The 5,936-nt window shown below is 32.2% G+C and overlaps 1 pseudogene; it reads right to left on the reverse strand.

The window, feature by feature from the left end:
- Nucleotides 1-1,868: 1,868 nt before the first annotated feature.
- LOC135268417 (U2 spliceosomal RNA) lies at nt 1,869-2,018 on the reverse strand (annotated as a pseudogene).
- Nucleotides 2,019-5,936: the final 3,918 nt, after the last annotated feature.

Below are 5,936 nucleotides of genomic sequence, written 5' to 3' on the forward strand. Positions count from 1 at the left end.
AGTATAAAATCCAGCAGTGTTTATTCAAGTTATTGCTTATATTAACATTACAAAATAAGTGGTGCTAAACCACAGAATTTTAAATGTATATATTTCTTGGCAGAAGCATTAATTTTGGTGGTTCAGTAGTCCTAGACCTTGTTCATCTATGAAGAAGAAATAGCTTCATGTGCATGTTATTAACAATAAGCAAAAGCTGAACTCAAGGAACCAAGGGTTAAATCTACCTCTTCTATCAAATGATGTCAGAACCCCTGAAAATATTTCTAACTGTGGCCGTATAAATTACATATCTTCTTGAGATTAGATGGATACACTATTCCAGTAGACCAGCCCTTGGAGAGTTTACTTTTGGTTCTTAACCTTATCGATATCATAGACTGCTGGAAGATTTGGTGAGAGCTGTGGTCCTTTTCCTCCCTAAATGCCTATACATATAGCCACTTAATATTTCTAAACTCAAGTTACCAAAATACTATCCATGGATATTCTGGGATATCATAGATCCCAGGTTAAGGACCACAGAGCTCATGGACCAAAATACATTTTTCCTCTTACTAACATAAATAATTGCATGATTTTAGTTAAAGCATATGCTATGTTTGTTTGTGTCTCAATTTTTGTCATTTACAAAAAGAGGAAAATCTCCTAGGGCCAGTTTAGCACACAGAGGTTGAGCTGACTAAGTCCCTTGGGCACTATGCAAAGTGAAAGTATAATTTCATCCAAGAGGAGAGCTGAGTTAACAGCAAAGAAGTGTGGGGCTTTATACAGTAGCAACTAACCTTATTCAATGGTCATGGTAAATTGAAACCAGTTTACCTAGGTGCAATGGAATATCGCTGAAAGATAGAATTAGTTTATGTGGATAAATGTTTTATTTGAAAGTAAATAACTTTAGATTTTGGAGCCAGCAGGTCTCTGCTCTACTTCTCTTAATCTGCAAAACAGCTCTTAGCATCAATCTTTCTTTATCCTATGATTAATTAAGCAATCATCTCTTTTAAAGATTTCTTTTTTTGCAAAAACGGATGGCATGTTTTTAATGAAATTGTAAAATTTAATCAATGCCCTCCAATTCCACCCCCACACAAAAGAATACAACACTGTGTGCAGTGCAAAGATTTTTTGAATCAATCCAAGTTTTATTTTTTATATATCCATTTCTTCCCAACAGCAAAAACAAATAAAATAAGTTAAAAATGACTTTAAGGCAGCAAAAAGGAGGAACGTTTTAAAAACGGTTCTCCTAGATACTGTGGCATTCTAGAAGGCTCAGGGAATGACAGGACCCTAGGTAGGGCTGCCAGATGAGCTTTATAGCTCCCTTGCTAAAGGGTGGTTTCTCATTTTCTTGTATAGCTTTGCCAAAAGCTAACCCACATGGCACATGCTCATTACACCAAACACATACCCAGGCTGGTTCCAAAGTGTCTAGATTGTTATGTTGCCTGTGCCACTTATGAATCTTGTGAATGCAAATTCATTACATTATATTCACATCTCACCTTCATTTTCTTCCTCTTCCTCCATTACTGAAACACCAGGGGTTCAGGCTAGGCCTTGCTGCTCACCGAACAGAAAGCCAATCACTAAGACAATGAATATTGCCAAGGAAAAAGGCCTTAATTGGTTGCTGCAGCTGAGGAGATGACAGACCAGTCTCAAATCCATCTCCCTGACCAACTAAAATTAGTGGTTTATATAGCAGGGAAGAGATGTAACCACGTGTAGGAAAATGGGAATTAAGGAGGGGTAAGGAAGAAGAGTTTATCAACAGGAAGCAAGTGGTTAGTTAGGCAATCATGATGGATGAGGAGGTCTGATGTCTCATTGGTCAAATGCAGTGATCTGATATTTGATATCAGATATTTGATATCAGATATTTGATATTGCAATGAGTTTCAGATATTTGATACTATCTGGGAGTCTTGATCATTGCTTTCCTAAGTAAGAAACTCAGATAAGAAAAATGTAGCTTCCAACACTTGATCTTAGCCAAAAGGCCAAGAAGTGATCCTCAAGTTTTAAGACTAGGAGGATCAATTTCTATGTTTAGTCAAAGAAACCATAAACATTGGTTCTATAGGAAAGTTGAGTCAGTTTCACCATCTCCTCATTATCTCCAACTGTCATTTACAGAGCACCTAAGAGAAACCAAGCACTAAACTATTTTTCTTTTCTTTTTCCCCCAGATTTACTGACATTATAATTATAAAATAAAAATTGCATCTGTTCAAGGTATAGAACACAATATGATATCTACAATAAGCTGTTAAACTATTATCACAACCAAGCTAATTAACACATCCAGCACCTCACATAGTTACCATCTTTTGTGTGTGTGGTGAGAACACTTAATATCTACTCTCTTAGCAAATTTCAAGTATTCAATACAGTATTGTTAAATATAGTCACTATGCAGTATGTTAGATCCCAGAACTTAATCGTTTTATAACTGAAAATATGTACCCTTTGACAAAATCTCTCCATCTTCCCCAAGCAACAATCATTTCACTCTCTTCTATGGATCCAACCTTAGATTCCACATATGAGTGAAATCATACAATATTTGTCTTTCAGTATCTGGCTTATTTTGCATGCCATAACATCTTCCAGGTTCATTTCATCGATATTTTGCAAATGACAGGATTTTCTTTTTCTTACATTAGAATTATATTCTATTGTGTATGTATATATAGTATATATTTCATATATAACTTTATGCATACATCATGTAAAATTCATTTATGCAAAATACATATTTATTTTATATTTTATATTTCTTTATTCATTTATTAATTGATGAACACTTAGGTTACTGTGAGTAATGCTGTAATAAGCATGGGAGTGCATACATCTCTTGGATATACTGACTCCATTTCCTTTGTATATATACCCAGAATTGGGATTGCTTTGTATGGTGGTTCTATTTTTAATTATTTCAGGGACCTCCATAATGTTTTCCATAATGGCTGTATCGATTTACATTGCCATCAGCCATGTACAGGGTTCACTTTTCTGCACATCCTCATCAAGACTTATCTCCTGTCTTTTTAATAATAGTCTCATAACAGATATGAGGTGATGCATCTCATTGTGGTTTTGATTTGCATTTCCCTGATGGTTAGTAATGTTGAGCACCTTTTCATATACTTGTTCGTCATTTTTATGTCTTTTGTGGGAATGAGTCTATTCAAATCCTTTGGCCTTTTTTATTTAGGCTATTTGTAATTTTTTGTTATTGAATTATATAAGTTCCTTATATATTATGAGTATTAACCCTTTATCAGATATATGATTTACAAATATTTTTCTCCATTCTGTAGGTTGCTTTTCCACTTTGTTGATTGGTTCCTTTGCTGTGCAGAGCTTTTTAGTTTGATGCAGTTCCACTTACGTATTTTTTTTCAATTGTGCCTTTGATATCATATCCAAAACAACATTGTGAAGACAAACGTCAAGGAGCTTTTTCTCTATTGTTGTTTCTAGGAGTTTTGCAGTTTCAGTTCTTACATTTAAGTCTTGAATATATTTATTGGGTATGGTGTAAAATAAGGATTGAATTTTATTTTTTGCATGTGTATATATAGTTATCCCACACAATTTATTGAAGAGATGGTCTTTTCTTCAATATGTATTATTGATACCCTTGATAAAGATTAGTCAACAGGATATATGTGGCATTTTTTTCTGGGCTTTCTATTCTATTCCATTGGTTTATGTGTCTGTTTTTATGCCAATACCATACTGTTTTGATTACTATAGCTATGTAATACTGTTGGAAATCAGCAAGTGTAATACCTCTAGATTTGTTCTTCTTGCTCAAGATTGCTTTGCTATTCAGGGTCTTTTTTTGTTCTACATGAATTTCAAGATTATTTTTTCTATATATGTGAGAAGTGTCATTGGAATTTTAACAGGAATTTCTTTGACTCTATAAATCTCTTTGGTTAGTATAGACATTTTAACAATATTAATTCTTCCAATCAATGAACAAGTGATATCCTTTCATTGATTTGTGTCTTCTTCAATTTTTTCATCAGTATCTTAGAGTTTTAAGTATACAGATTTTTCACCTTCTTAAATTTATTTCTACATATTTTATTCTTTTTGATGCTACTGTTAGTGGAATTTTTTTGCAACAGTTTGTTGCTAGTGTATAGAAATGCAAATAATTTTTCTATGTTGTTTATATATTCTGCATTTTTACTGAATTTGTTTATTAGTTCTAATAGGTTTTTGGTGGTATATTTAGTATTTTCTATATATAAGAAAATATAATTTGTAAGCAGAGACTATTTAACTTTTTCCTTTCCAATGTGGATGATTTTTATTTTTTGCCTGATTACTCAGGCTAGCACTTCCAGTACTATATTGAATGGAAGTCATGAGAGGGAACAACTGTGTTTTTTCAGTGATCTTAAAGGAACAATTTTTATTCTTTACCATTGACTATGATATTAATTGTGAGCTTGTCATATATGGACTTTATCATATCGAGGGACATTTTTTCTATAGTCTTGTTAACAGTTTTTTGCATGTGGATATACAGTTATCCCACACAATTTATTGAAGAGACTCTCTCATTAAAAAGTGTTAAACTTTGTCATATGCTTTTTCTGTATCTATTGAGATGATCATATAAATTTTATCCTTCATTTTTATATATAGAATCATCCTTGAATCTCAGGGATAAATCCCACTTGATTATGGTGTATGATCTTTTACATGTGCCATTGAATTTGGTTTGCCATTATTTCATTGAGAATTTTTGCATATATGTTCATCAAGGATATTGATCTATAATTTTCTTTTCTTGTAATGTCCTTATTTGGCTTTGGTTTGAGGTAATATTGACCTTAAAATGAGTTTAGAAGTATATTTTACTCTTGAAGTTTTTGAAGGAGTCTGAGAAGGATTTAAATTAATTCATCTTGAAATGCTTGCTAAAATTCACTGGTGAAGCCATCTGGTTGTGGTTTTTATGTTGTTGTTGGAGCTCTTTGATTATTGCTTCCATCACATTACTCATTATTGATCTATTCAGATTTTTTATGTCTTCATTCAGTCTTGGCAGGTTGTATGATTCTATGAGTTTTTCTGTTTATTCCAAGTTATTCAATGAGTTGGCATATACGTGTTTCACACTAGTTTCTTATGATCCTTTGTATTTCTGTGATATCATTTTTAACATCTGCTATTTCATTTATAATTTTGTGTATTTTAACCTTATCTCTTGGTTTAAAGATTTGTCAAATTTGTGTATGTTTTTAAAAAGCCAACTCTTAGTTTCATTGATCTTTTCAATTGTCACTCCAGTCTTTATTTCATTTATTTTCATTCCATTGTTTATTATTTTCTTTCTTTTGCTAACTTTGGGCTTAATTTGTTCTTCATATTTTAGTTTCTTAGGCTATAAAATTAGGTTGTTTATTTGAATTTTTTTAAGGTAGGCATTTATTTTTATACACTTTCATTTTAGAGCTGCTTTTGCTGCATCCCATGAATTTGCATATTTTGTGTTTCTATTTTCGTTTGTCTCAAGATCTTTTTAGATTTTTTTCCTCATTTCTTATTTGACTTATTGACTGTTCAGGAGTATGTTGTTCAATTTCCACATATTTGTAAATTTTCCAGTTTTCCTCCTGTTATTGATTTCTAGTTTTATGCCATTGAGGTAGGAAATGATACTTATATTATTTCAGTGTTCTTAATTATGTAAGACTTATTATGTGGACTAACGTGTAATCTATCCTAAAGAACGTTCTTTGTACACTTGACTAGAGTTTGTATTTTTCTGCTGTCTGACAGCATATTCTGTATTTATATTCTATGTCTGTTTGGTCTACAAATGTTATTCACATCCATTGTATCTTTATTGACTGTCTATCTGGTTAATCTCTACAATGTTTAAAGGGAATTATTGAACTCCA

This window comes from Aotus nancymaae, unplaced genomic scaffold (assembly GCF_030222135.1).
Source record: "Aotus nancymaae isolate 86718 unplaced genomic scaffold, 86718_ANA_hifiasm-v0.15.2.pri h1tg000040l, whole genome shotgun sequence".
NCBI lineage: Eukaryota > Metazoa > Chordata > Mammalia > Primates > Aotidae > Aotus > Aotus nancymaae.